General features: G+C 28.1%; 1 pseudogene; it reads left to right on the plus strand.

Annotated features, from left to right (window-relative positions):
- The first annotated feature begins 11860 nt into the window (after positions 1 to 11860).
- Positions 11861 to 14860, plus strand: LOC129297938 (probable serine/threonine-protein kinase PBL2; annotated as a pseudogene).
- Positions 14861 to 15453: the final 593 nt, after the last annotated feature.

The following is a 15453-nucleotide window of genomic DNA, read 5'->3' on the forward strand; positions in this document are numbered from 1 at the left end:
TAAAATAGGGAAAAAAAATTTCTCCCTATTTTATAAATAAAAGTGGAGGAGTGTATATTATGTGTGTGATTGTGTATTATATTGTATATATATACACACACACACTACATGTAGAGTTTGGATTTGAATTGTATGTGTGTATTTTAGAGAGAGAATTTGGATCAAAGGGAGATGACCATGCTAGAAGTTGAGACATGAAAAAACAAGAATAAGGCAAACAAGTCCCCACAAGCCTTCAATCATTTTTGCCCGGATCTGTGCCCACTCTTCCATTTCATTATTCTTTTTTCTTTTTGTCTTTCCCATCATCCTCATAAATGACACTGACACCAATTGCCAATGTTATTCAATGTTCTAACTAACTTCAACACCAAAACGATTTTACTTCAATTTTTAAATTGGGGCATGCAAATTATCTCTACTTTTATATTATTGTTTATAATTTTAGAATATATTATTCTTTTTACCTATTTATTCATTATTTTTTATTTTCCAATGCTCAGTAGGTACAAAATTACATAAATTATAACTTGAAAATATTAATTAATTTTTATTAAAAAAATTGTCATCAATTTAACCGATCCACTAGCCGTTTTTCCTAGTTTGGTATCGAGTCAAATAGCCTTGATCAAATAACCAGAAAATATCAGTGGATATATAATATGATAGAAATATATTTTATCTAGGTTCCTAGCATAAAAAATTAGAGTTAAAAAAGAATAGAAAAATTGTTCGAGAGTGTTGCTTCATTCTTATTTGATTGGAGGGAAATGGAGGATATAGGATACTCGAATGCATTTAATTTTAAAAATAGATAAGTGGGTTTATGAATTTTTTTAATAAAAGTAATACATAAATTAAAAAAGTAATAAATATTAATTAAAATCGTTTAACCCCTATGATCTATTTTTTTAAATCAAACTTATCCTTCACTCCCCTCCACCCAAACAAAATTTTGATATTATTAACAAATATTTGTTCAATCTCAATATATTATACGAAGGGAAAATATGCGACTATGGTTATCTTTCCATTTTTGACTGTTCACTGACTTCACTATTATTCTGATGTTCATATTATTATAAAAAAAATTAAGAATTTCCATATAATTGTTTCAAATTGAAACTTGTTTCATTTTATATAAATAAAATCAAGGAGCCAGGTTTTTTTTTTTTTAAATTCCGAGATGGCTCAATAAAATAGACTTGAGTTTTTTGGGCCTAAACTAGACGTGGGCTTAAAGCTATTACATAATATCCAAGTCTTTTAATTCTGAACTTTAAAAAAAAGGAAGTGTGACCCAGGTGAAAAATAAAGCCCCAAGAACAATTGTGAATAGGGCAAAACATTGGCGATCAATTAATCACCTAAATTTACCCAAAAAAATAATTACCTAATATTGTTATTTTTTTATATGACTATCTTACTGAGTCATTCAAACATTATCTAGATAATCTTATTATTATATCCATCATTTTAACTGATGTTGAGTTGTTTGGTTTATAATGATCTCAAATATCATGCAATAGACCATGACTTGAGAATTTTTGGCCTAAAAAAAAAAAAGACCATGTCCTGAGTATTACATGTTACATCATCTATATATGTTTATATATCTATGAAATTTGTAGTAAGCTATAATATTTATAACGTGACTTTGAATAATACAACCCTTATTTTGTGTTCCATAAATTGTGTGAGGCTAGATCTAATCTACATCGTTCATTTTTGTTGGCAAAAAAAGTAAATTCTACATTATTCATCTACAGCATGCTAAATTTTCATTTTTTCTTTTTCGTTTGGGGGGCCAATGATAAATTAAAAATAATAAATATATAATACGTTAATATTCCTTTAACTTATAGCTATGCAGTCTATTTTACAAATTTAATGAATTGGCATAAATAAATGTACTCCCTTCTCTCTAAATTATAAGACAATTTTTTCAGCTGAACTTAACTAAAATGTAAAAGTTCTTTTTTTTTTTGGGATAAAAGATGACAACAAAATAAAAAAAATTCACATAAGGTTTTTGCTATTGAGTGTATATCTTCCCCTTTCATCCATCTTTACTAACCAAGACGAAGATAAATTAAGGACATTACTACGATCCCCCTCATAATGGGCATGTCTAATTAGAGCATCAGCTATACTAACAAATTCTCATTGCCTGAAGTTAATGTTTACAAACCTATGCTTAAACAATAAATTATGATTTTCTTTAATAATATTCTAAAATGGGTGTCATTTTATCTTGTCTCACGTGTGATAAGGTTGGTAGTTTGGAATTTGGAGTCTCTTCACTTCTTTTTTCTCCATTTTTTCCATCCCTATTATTTATTAATGTTATCATTTAAAAAATTATTTAATAAAATAATTTAAATGGTAGGGACTGAAAAAAAAAAAATAAAAAAATAGAGAGATCCTTCCCCCGATAGCTTGAGGCACAGTCAATTACAACTGCAATATCTTTGAAACCTTGTTTTCAGCAAAGATCCAATCCAACCCAAAAAGTGACAGCTTTAATCTCTGGGTTCTGATGTATTGCTGAAACCAACAATCTATCCCATGCAACTCCACTATACATGCTGACATCAGTTGAGCTGACCGACCCAATACAAAATATAAAAGGAGCTATTTAAAATTATTTTTATTTTATTATTTTAAGAATTAATATTTTATAAAATACATTTTAAAAATACAAAATAATAAAAATATATATATTTTTTATTTTTTATTCTCCAGAATAATAATCCCAAAGTATTTAAAAGTTTTTTTATTTTTTTATTTTTTAAAATAATACTGTATTTTTTTAAAATATTTTTTAAAAAATATATTATCAAATATATTTTTTTATTTTTATTTTTTTATTTTGGAGAATAGAAAATTTTTTTTACAATAAGTTGCCTAATAGGCCGACGTAGTTTTTGGTAGAAAAGCAATTGATAATTTTGACGCGTTGAGTTTGTTTGTTATATGGTTTGTGATGGCGTCACACCAGCCCATTATACCCAAGTCTTGTTTGATCTCTTCAACTCGTAGAGTAGTTCTTTACGGCAATATTCTATTTTTTAATTTTTGAAGACTTGAATATATTTATTTTCCTGACTCTTTGTTTTTTTTTTAATATCGGCCAAATCAACTCTAAGCCAGTGTCTGTGCCTTTGTTTATGTTGTACTATTTTGTTAATAAAGATAAAAGTTTATGCTTGTTTCAAAGATTAAAATATGCCTATATAAGTGTGAAATAATGATCTAGTTTGGCAGGTTAAACATTGACAAGTAGAGGTGTTTGGATTTTAATTAAAAAAATTAATTATGAAAAAAATTGATTATCAAAACGTGATAATTTTTAGATAAATTTTCAAAGTTAATTTTAATAAAATGGAGAATGTTTGGAGAATTTTTTTAGAATTAATTTTAAGTGAGTAATTTTACCATTCAAATTTCAAAGTGGCAAGTCAACAATGGTTACAATTGATTTTTTAAAATGAAACAAATTTTAGCTTATCTCAAATAAATTTTTAAAAACCAAATGGAATTTAAAAAAAATTGGGGTATTCTGATAAAATTTTTTAAAACTATAATCTTTAACCTAACATTGATTTTAAAAGGACATCCAAACAGGGCATAGGGCGGTTTGAACTCGTCAACGTTAAACACAATCAAGGAATGGTCTCAGTTACAAGCCATCAAATGCCACATGATGCCAATGCTTATTCCTTTTGCCATGTGGATGTCAAGTCAACAATTAATATAATGCTTTACGCATTAAATTAATTTAAAAGTTAATTTATATTTTAAAATTTAAAAAATTAATAAAATAATTTGAAAAAACAGAAATGATCATATTAAAAAAAATTAAATTTAAGAAACCAAATCGGTAATAAAAAAATTTTAAAGACTCAAAGTTTTATTATTTTTTTCTTTTATATATTGATTATTGCATGCTAATGTAAATTGAAAAAATTATGGGTATTTTGGGAAGAGCAACACATAATTTTTACAAATAATTAATTTAAATGGTTTTCTTAATTTGTATGTATAATTATGTAGTTCCTACATCTAAGACTAGAAAAATATGAAATATTATTGAAATTATTTTATTCCCTCTGTTAAAAAATATAAAGCATTTTTAATCGAATCTTACTCCTTAATAAATTAGTTACCTACTTTTCAACTAACTCTATTTTTTTATATTTACCTTTATTAAACACCCTACAATAAATATAAAGTCATTATCAATAGCGACACTTTTAAAAAAAATTTACACCTCAAAAGATTAAAAATGTCTTATATTTTTAAACATTTAAATTCTCAAAAAATATTTTATATTTTTAAATGAAGAGAGTATCTGTTATCTATTTTACTAGATCAATAAGTTGTGTGTAGTTGTGTGTGTGTGTGGATGTCAAAAGTCTTGACGAACCAAATCATAAGTTATATGTTTGACATTGTAAACTCCATATACCATCAAGCCGTACAAGCATGCTAGCTGGAAAAAATAAGCATGCTAGCTGTAAACAATACTTCACATTAATCCATTTATTCATTATATTTTCTTTGTTTGTTTGAATCATGATAATTTTCATTATTAATCTTCACAGAAAACCGAAGCATAAAAAATTATAAAAATATAATCATTAATCTAGTATCAAAAAATTAAGATAGATTAAGGTTGTCAACATATACATTAAGTCTTCTTTAAATTTACTCCATATATGATAATTTTTTATTATTATTTAGCAGTTTATTGAATTTTATGCATATTACAGTAATATAGTATTATAATGGTAATTATTTTTAAAAATTTTATGTAATTTACAAATATAGGTATGAAAATGTATTTGTCATTAAAGGTAAACTTGTGGTAAAAAATCATTAAAAATATTATTCTCTGTCTAAATTATAATGGTGAGACTTAAATATTTAGTCTTACATACTCAATATACTTTTAATCAATCAAATGAATTTAATATATTAATAATAGTGATAAATAATCTATAAAAGATTAAATTTAATTGAAGATAAGTACTTCAAGAATATAAATTTTTTTCCTAAATAGAATTAAAAAGAGCATATTCTGATTTTTACTCATGTGCTGGTTTATGTGAGCCAAGCATGCTAGTTGCTGGATAAAGATAAAAACTGAAAAACAACATTCAATTTTTCATAAGATTTAGAAAAAAAAGATTTGATTGTTTTAATATGTGTGATACATGTTAGAATTTGTCTGTATCATGAACAGAGAAATTAATTATGGTGAAAAATTGGAAATGTTATGTAAGAATGACAATGCTCAAATTTGAGTCAGACAAATAATTATATTAAATTAAATTTAAATGCTTGCTTTTATTTTTCGAAAGAACATTTGCACAAGTTTGAAGTTTGTATATCTTTCGTAAATTACACGAAACTAAATTAGAAATCATGCCTAAATGTCTAGATAATTTTTCAACATTTATCTTGATAGTAGACTTTTAAATTTATGAAACTAATTTTCTTACAAGCAAATTCTCCGTTAATTTCGTGGGACTTTCTGTTGTAAGTGAAAAACAGAAAATCTTTCTCAACATGTTTTTTTTTTTCTCAACATGTTTATTGAGTCAAATTTCTCAGCTGATTTAACACGTCAACACGGGATTACCTTTTTTTTTTTTTTTGACCTGTGATTGATCACTTGGGTTAATCCTTAATTTCGTAAGCCCAACGGATAAAGATAAGGTTTAGTTATAATGGAATCTTTCTTTTCAAATGATGAAAAGTAGAATAAATAAAGAAAATATATATATATATATATATATATATATAACTTTGCTTCGTGCAAGTCTCTATGGTTTTCATTATTTAAAAAAATGTCTTGAAAGAGAAATTATGCATGATAATATGCTCTCTCCGTTAAAAAATATAAGACATTTTTTTAATAAATTAGATATTAAAAAATGTAATACATTTTTATTCTTTTGAAGTGCAATCATTATCTTTTTAAAGTGTTCCTATTAATAATAATTTTATATTTATTGTAGAGTGTTTAATTAGAGTAAATATAAAGATAAAAATTTAAAAGTAAGTAATTATTTTATTAAAAGTGAGATTTGATTAAAAATATTTTATATTTTTAAATGCAGGGAGTAATAAATTTAAAGGATATAGGCATATTAGGAAAAAAAATAAATTTCTTGCCGTCCAAGAAAGTTGAAGGAGCTGGTATTGGTCTTTAACCAAATTACACAAGCAACCCACCAGAGGAAGCCAAAAGGTCAAATTAAATTGAACTAAGGCTATTACAGTATTGACCAAATCGGCACTTTGGACTAACGAGATTTTTTCCCTATTTATTTTAGTATAAGTTAATTAAAAACGGCATGCTTGTCTAAGATTAAAAAAATAATTTTTAAATAATTTAGATATTTTATACAATGAGATTAAGATTTTATAAAAAGCAGACATTATGTTATATTTGATTACAATAATAAAAAGGTAATTATTTATTAATTTTTTAAATTTTATGATATCTTTTTTATTTTTATTTTATAAAAATGATTTATCATTTAATTATTTTAAAATTTTATAATATTTTTGCACATCTCATCTTTTCAAAACATTTTCTCCCATCTATTGAATCAGATTATTTTTTGAAGTGTACTTTTTTAAAATAATCAAAAATTTACTTTTTTTTAGATTTTAATTATTTTCAAAATTTAAACAAATATCATAAAAACTTACAAAATTTTTTAATAAAAATTAAATGTTTTTTTTTTTATAAAATAAGTTGAAACATACGTGTCCTAAGTTATCCATAAGCTAGCTTTGTGTTGGGCATAGATGTCTAGTTTATCACCTAAGTTACTTATTCAAGCTTTGTATAAAGGAGCTTCTGTAACATTCTGACTTTACTAACTAAAAACTAAAACAAATATTATAATAATAAAAAGATTTAAACAAATAAAAATAATTATCATTATATAAAGATTTAAATTCAATTCTCAACTTTATTTTAAAAAGGTGCATGATGAAAAAGAGTTAATCTATATTTTAGAGAGCTACCATAGTTATAAAAATTCATCTAATAAATAGATATTTAAAACCTAAACATGGTAGAGAAGAATATACTAATTAAAGGGTTATCAAGGTTATAAAAGTTTTCCTTAATAATTAAAACATAAATGACACTCTATATTATAATTACTCAAATATTATTTCAATAAATGGCTTGACACTTAAAATTCTATATATAAATATTTATTCTAAATAGATTTATTATACAACTCCTATATCCTTAGATCTCAACTAATAATACCCTTGTCAGTCATCAATAAATAATAAATATTTTTAAAAAAAAATCAACCTAAATGACAAATGAATTTTATACTGGTAAATGATTATTTTATAAATTGAAACGTGATTTAAAACTTGCTCAAGTTAAGTCCCAAGCTTTTAGACTCTTCCTTTTTGCTTTGTTAAGCTTACCTAAAATGTTAAAGAGGGGTGGGCACTAATGTCTCAATAACCCAGAGTTCTATCATATATGTACAACTAACAACTACACACAATTAACACTATATGCATACATATAATTTCAACATTGTTATTAAATTATGGCACAACAATTTATAGGCTATTATTCATAATAGTTATATGTAATATATGATCATATGCAAAAAAACCCCTTATTATTTCGTTCCTACCTTATACCGCTGATTCAAGCCATATGCTCACCCATGGTTTTGCTCACTCATTGGACTAACTAAAGCATATCCAAAGCTTGAGATATACCTTGCCAAAGGTACAGAGCTTAAGCCCCAAACGATGGCTTCCCTCCTTAAAGAAGCCAACTAGAAGGTGTTACTGCCCCACATCCCTCATTTACAAACTTGGCCAGGTAAGTATTAAGAAATGGGGCTTTGAAAAGATTAAAAAAAAAAAGAAAGCCAACCACTGTACATGTAATGAAGCAATGGCGGAGCCAAGATCTTATATCAGGGGGTGCAAATTAATTTTAAAAATAATGATTCAAAAAGAATTATTTAATTTTTTTAAAATAATCATATATTTTATGATTGTTCCATACTTATTATCATATGCTATTAAAAATATTTCCTTCCATATAAGTCACTAATTTATGATATTATTTATATATAAAAATATATAATAATTAACCAGAGATTTAAAAAAATTAAATAAATAACTATATTCTTTTCTAAAAATTATATTAGAGTTATGGACTTAGTAAATTCATAATTGGATTTAAGTTAAAACATTTAAAAAAAAAACCTAGATTTCAAGGGGTTCAACATTTTGTGATTAGAGAAGGTAAAATTATCTACTACTCATTTATAATTTCCTCTAAGTTGATGGGGTGTATATGCCCTTCTCAAGTGTTGGCTTCGCCACTGCAATGAAGGCAAATTATGTGATCACAATCATATATAAATTAACATCCCCATTAATGTCATTATCATCATCATCATCTTATCATCTCTTCAACCCATCCCCAATACACGACATGCATATGCAACAATCACATGCATACAAACAAGTTTTAAAAGAAATATAGTATCTAACATAATCATGGTGGCAATAAGTCACATGCATTGTTGACCAAATTAAAGTAACTCAATAAATTCTCCAATTACATCATTTACAGTTTTTTAACAGTTTGCCATAGAGTCTATATATATATATATATATGTATCATATTTCATTAGATAAAATATACAGGAGCATGTTTGTATAAATTACCACAACAGATATAATTGCCATACATATAAAAAAATCTCAAGCTATCTATTTTTCTTGAGCTTATAAGAAATTACACAATAAGAATTCAAACAATAAAAACTCACGATAAGAGTCTAGCCTTAAAAAATTTAAAATCACCCTTTAAATATCTGACTATCACTTATAGCCTTTGCACGCGATGCTAGCACTGACACCTCCTCTTGTGTCTGCCGCGTTGAATTACTCTCAGTGTGCTGTGTGTGCGTGTGTTGGGGTACATTAAATCGGAATAAGAGTGGGCTTTGGGCCCACACCCAAAATGATTTCCATCTTTTTTTTAAATTTTTTTTCTAACATGTATTACACATCGTAAACAAATGTTCATACATAAACAAGTACATATATGTATTATTTATTTATTTATTATCTATTCATTCATGCTCTCTCTTTTATATCTTATTATTATCATTATTATTATATTTTTTCACCTGAAATTAAATTTTTATTATTTATTTTATTTTGATAAATTCTCCTTTTAGAATTATTTTATTTATTTTCTAAACTCCTAATCATCAATAAACGCTTAGTAATTTGCTATACTCTTAATTTCCTTTCCGTACCTAAAAAATGATATAAAATTATTTCATCATCTCTAGATTAAAATTTAAAATGTTACAGCTTCGGTCTTTCCTTAAGAATTCTTGTAGCAATTTTGTGAGATTTTGAAATCATATGAAGAAGCGTTGAAAATTGTGAATTCCAAGATATAAGTTATGTATGTCAAGAGATCCTGTAGACCTTTAGAATTTTTTTGTAGATGCGTAATGATAGTGTTTTAACTGTCTCTTCTAAAATGCTTGTTCAAAGGGGTTTTGGTGCATTATTGGAGGGAAAGGGGGTAAGAGCTATTAACATAAGTAATTAGGACAATATGCTTCTTAGAAAAGACATGGGATTGTAAGTAACATTGGAATATTGGATGCTTATTGTGTCTGTGATTGAGAAAAAGTCAAAGGTTTGGAGATTCATTTGTCAACACTATGTCTAAAGAATCTTTTTTTCCCAGCGTAAACCAAATTTGAAGTACCCCACAAGGCCTTGCACGATTCCTAAATCAAATGGGAACTATTGGGATAGAATAAGTTTTACGAAAATGATTATTTTTTTTGAATTATATAAATGACAATATAATCATTTAAAATATCATAATTACATTGGAGTTATTATAAACTTTTGTGTTAATAAATTTTAAATTAAAAAGATAATTTTACTCTTATTGATAAGTTTGTGATTTCTTGTTTAATTTTTGTAATTCTTTAAATAAAAATTATTATTCTTTAAACAAAAGTTGTGATTAAGGTTTATTATTTTGAGAACTTATTGTTCAATAACAGAAATTACACTTAACAAGTTGTGATTTTTTATTTAACTTTTACGATTCACAGAATAAAAGTTATTATTTCTTAAGCAAATGTTATGATTGGGGCTTGTTTTTCAATAACATAAATTACATTTGATAAGTTATAATTTTTTGTTCAACCCTTACAATTTATAAAATAAAAGTTGTTATTCTCTAAACAAAAGTTGTGATTGCACTTATTATTTTTAATAAAGGTAAAATGATCTTTTCACTAAAAGTATCTAAAAACTTCAGTAGAATTATGACATTTTGATATACTAAATTATCATTTATATAATAGAGAAATTTTATTGTTATTTTTTCATAAATCTTTCTAACAATAACTAAGAAGAAAAGTGTCAAAAGGATTTAAGAAAACTAAAGACGCTAGCAATAATTTAGAGGAAGGTTATTAACACAATATTGAAAATTTCTCAGCTTGCAAAACATTGTAAAATAATGAAATTACTTTGCAAAAGGGATCTGCCTGAGTTCTTAAGGGAAAATTCCAACTAGGATAAAACAGAAATAATAATTAGCATTTTTACTCAGAACGATTTCTTTGCCAGCTCCCCCAAACGAAAGAAAATTAGGAATTGGACTCATAAAACCAAAAGGAAGTATGATAATTCTTTCTTCATTTCAGCTCAAGTTTCTGTCAAAAAGGCTAAGGAAGTGATCCAAGGAAAGCTTCCCTCTCAACCATGAAAGCCTTATATTAAAACTGCCATGATATTAGGAAAGTTACGGCAGTTCAATGTCTTAAGCAGCTAGTGAAAGTTCGCGTACTCTAGATTTTTTGTATCTGGATGAAACCAAACCAAGCTTTCTGCATTTCTGAAACTTGCAAGCCTTTACTTTCTTTTGGTTTGAATAACTTCACTAAAACATTAACAAAGCTTGATCCAATTGATAAGAATTTATCCCACAACTTAGAAGTTTATGAAATCAAATCTTAATGTTGATATGAAAAATTTTATTAGTGAGTTATTTATAAGTACCTCTCAAAATTCTCATTAAATTTAGAGGCATGTCTTGAGCCTAATAAATTCTTGAGATTCGACTTATCTAAATTTTCTTTATATGTAGGGAAAAAAAATTCATCAGAAGTGAAGCAATAAGGAAAAGAGGAGGTACGCCCATGGCATGGAAAATATTTTTGGAATGTGATGGTTGTTGAATGTACTCCTCTTGTTACTCACCTGAAAATTTAGTGCTTTGAAAGGAACCTTTCCTTCTACTTATCCTTTATGCATGCTCCCAGAGAAAAACGGTAGCTATTTTTAGTTATCATTTTTCTCTTATAAGTTGTTTATAAACATTGTAATATTTAATTATATTGTAAAATATTTGAGTTGTAATTGATTATTATTATAAGACACTTTTAACTATTTTATTATAATAAAAAATTAGATGTATCTTAAAATAAAAAAAATTTCTAGCTTTATCCTAAGAAAAAAGAGATATACAATATATCATGAGTCATAAATAATAAAGATAAAATAAAAAAATGATAATATACTTTTTCTTATATTTTATAAAGAATAAAGAATCATTCTTAAAGGTATGATCCAGGGAGTCTAATATATTTGCTTGCCTACCCTGTTGCTCCTATTGATGGCGAGTCGGTGAATAAAATCTAAATAGAAAGTACTAAACAAGGTAGAGCAGACTCTTTCCAATATCTGCCAAAAATAAAAGCTCTATCTCTCTCTTTGTGACTTTGCCCCTTACCAAAAATCGAAATAGAATAATCATAGGAAACGGCCTGAAGCAGGGTCAATGGATGACCCACAAATTAAACCGAGTCTGGTAGGACCATCCATAGCCTCTTTCGTTTTTGTGTGTATAAAGTTTAGCCCTTGGGCTGGTGTCTTGGAGTGACCGACCGAAAAAGAAAGGTATGATCTTTCTTTAAAAAAATCCGTAAATTTGAAATTTCCCTCTTCAAGTTTCAACCTGTGCTTATTTGCCCCATTGACTACGCTGTTTTACTTCTTCCTTTGCTGTTTCATATAGCAATCCACATCAATGGCCCTTCCTTCAGCATCCTTGTCCTCCTTAAAACCCCACAACCTACTCGCTTCCTTCTGTAACTTTCCTTCTTCACTCACGCTTTGGTCTAACGAGAGAATCTTTTCTTCGCTATGGGAAATTCCTGTAGGAAACCCGTTGTTCATGTGTCTTCCTCTAACATTTCTGGTCAGTATCTGCCATTAGTTATGATTTCTGAATGCATTATCTTCCTCTTTTGGTGCCTTATTTGCCCTTCGTTGATTTATTTTTCTTCTGTTGTTCTATTTTGCTGATGCTGCTTTGAATTTTGATGATCACATTCCTCTGAAGGCGTATTTACATGTATCTTCCTTGGTTTCCTCCTGGCTTTGCATGGAGTTTGGTTGTTTTGGTCCACATAATTGTTTTTTTTTTTTTTTTGCCCAAAAATAATTTTTCTACCTTTTCTTCTGAGGAAACCTTAAACTTATATTTTTTTGAATGCTTTTTATCGTCTCATTTGAGTTGTCTGGGTCAAAGATCCTTGCATACATACTCAAATAAGCGCATGCATAAATCTACCAACCAAGCCAGATCCGTTATGCCATAGAACATCAGAAGTTATAGTTTAACAAGTAAATCATGATGCAAACTTCAACTGCTCTTTTATTTTCCATGATCACAAGCCAAGGAAATCACAATGATTCAAGATACTCACAAACATGCAAATATTGGATATCGACTAGGACAGAATCACATTGGGGCTCTGAATCATTACATATGATTGCACTCTATTTTGGTACTATTGACTTTGTGGAGTGACACAGCGAAGTGGTTATGATTTGATAGATTAATCTCATGGTTGCTTTTAACCTGTTTCTCATTTATTATCAGGAAAGGCGAAGTCTCAAAGTGAGATAAGTAAGAAGTCAAATTCTTCAGAACGAAAAGTTGCATTACAAACTTTAGAACCAACCATCAACAGATCCATCTCTTCCAGTCTCAAATCCTTCAGCTTCATGATCTAAGAGAAGCCACAAAAAATTTCAGAATGGAAAATTTAATTGGGGAGGGGGGCTTTGGGTATGTTTACAAGGGATGGATTAATGAGAACTCATTTGCTCCTGCAAGACCAGGGAGTGGAATCATGGTGGCCATTAAGAAACTTAAGCCAGAAAGCTTCCAAGGCCACAAGGAATGCTTGTATGTAACAAAGACCTTTGAATCAAGCTACTTGCTAATTTCACTGTCTCTTGCTAGGTGTTTGACTGACTTGCCATTTTTTTTTGGGCAGGCAGAAGTCAATTATCTAGGCCAACTTCACCATGAAAATTTGGTCAAACTTATTGGTTATTGCTCAGATGGTAAAAAAGGCTTCTAGTTTATGAGTTTATGCAGAAAGGAAGTTTGGAGAATCATTTATTCAGAAGTAAGTAGTTTCTCATTCTGCTCTGACTTTTTGATTCCCAATATTAACGAAACTATTCACCATAGCTTTCCACAAGAAGAAGAAGAAGACTTTTTTTAATCATAATAAAGCCACAAATTGTGAATGCATTACATGAACGTGAAACTTGTATTTCTATATAATGATATGTACCAATTTGGTTTTTGAATCATGATATTGAATTGATTAATTCACCGAAAGCAAAGACTAAGGATAAAGAAATCATGAATGGATTACATAACAAACGACACTAATTTCAAGAATATTTGTAGTTTAATGCTTTTCAAGCTTTCAAAAGATATTACTATGATAAGCTTGATATGTACCGGAGACTGTGCTCCTTGTAGAGTTAAATATCTTGGAAGGCATGGATATCAGGGACAAGTCCAGAATAATGGTGACAATTCTGTGGTGATGAGTGGAATATTTTTTTATCCATTATGCATTCATAAAAATATTTGCAAAATGGCAGAATGTGGTGGTCCTGAGAAATTAAGAATATTTTCCCTAAAATCGATTTTGAAGGCATGCTCATGAAGATGATTTTCAATGACTGTTAATGATGGCAGAACTTGAAGATTTTCATGTTTTCCTTTCTCCGTATTTCTGAAGGCCGTATTTTAATTGTCATCTCTAGTCTAAATATAGCATAAAATGATATTTAAGCCATATCTTTAACAAAATCAATCCATTGATTACAAGAGTGCTACCTATTGCCTTTGAACTGAGCCATAATGTCATTTAACTCATGATACCTCAAATTACTTTTCTCTCTGCAGAAGGTGTTCAGCCCATATCCTGGGCTGCACGAATCAATATTGCAGTTGGCGTTGCTAAAGGATTAGCATTTTTGCATACCTTAGATGCAAATGTTATCTACCGGGACTTAAAGGCTTCTAATGTATTACTTGATTCGGTATAATATGTAGCACACTTTTATTGTTTATATTTTATTTATTTATTTATTTTCTTGGAAATCTGTAATAACTACATCAGTTTTACATGGAACCCTCCATTCTGAAGGACTTTATGCAAAACTTATTCAGGACTTCAACCGCAAAGCTTTCAGATTTTGGCCTGGCAAGAGATGGTCCTACTGGAGATAACACTCATGTTTCAACCAGAATTATTGGAACTAAAGGTTATGCTGCACCAGAGTATGTAGCTACAGGTAGATTCAGCTCTATCACATCTGAGTTATTTCTCTTGAGAAGTTGTTAGATTGTCACGTTTTGGAGAAGTCAATGGTTATTGGTTATGGAAGCAGGAGAGACGAAATACCATTTAAAGAGAACAAAAGCAAGGAGAAGATATGATACCCTGTCCCAATAATAACGAACACTTGTGCTTTGTTAGTGTTTTTTCAGCCTAATTGCAAACAACCAAATTTCAACTATGAATCTCTGGTTTTAATTTTGGCATTTAATTCGCTTTCATCATGTGTCAAAGCTGTTCCTATCAAATTGTCATAAATTTTTGTTTTGAAATCAAAATTCAAAATGCAATTGCGTAAAATCATGATTTTTTTTTTGGGGGGCGGCTCAATTTCTAACAATTAAAAATAAAGAAAATTCCAATGAAGAGCAGCTTATTCAAATATGTTTCTATTAGGGGGCAGGATGTCAAAATAATATATCTTAATTAAGAAACCTTATTTTTAATATAACAGTTTTGAAGAGTTGAATTAGACAAAAGTATTTCAACAAGTTTGCACCTAAGTATATACATGGATTGGATTTACCAAAGATTTAGTAAACATCATCTATACTTGATTAAGTTTGATGTATTTCTTGAATTTCAATCTTTACTTGTTTGATTAAAGGTGACTTCTTGCATGTCCCAAGGCATCTGTGGTTTGCTTGCTTGTACATTGATTAAAGGTGAAATGTTT

The sequence above is a fragment of the Prosopis cineraria genome, unplaced genomic scaffold (genome assembly GCF_029017545.1).
Source record: "Prosopis cineraria cultivar Desert tree isolate PC_DT_omini unplaced genomic scaffold, ASM2901754v1 PC658, whole genome shotgun sequence".
Taxonomy (NCBI): domain Eukaryota; kingdom Viridiplantae; phylum Streptophyta; class Magnoliopsida; order Fabales; family Fabaceae; genus Prosopis; species Prosopis cineraria.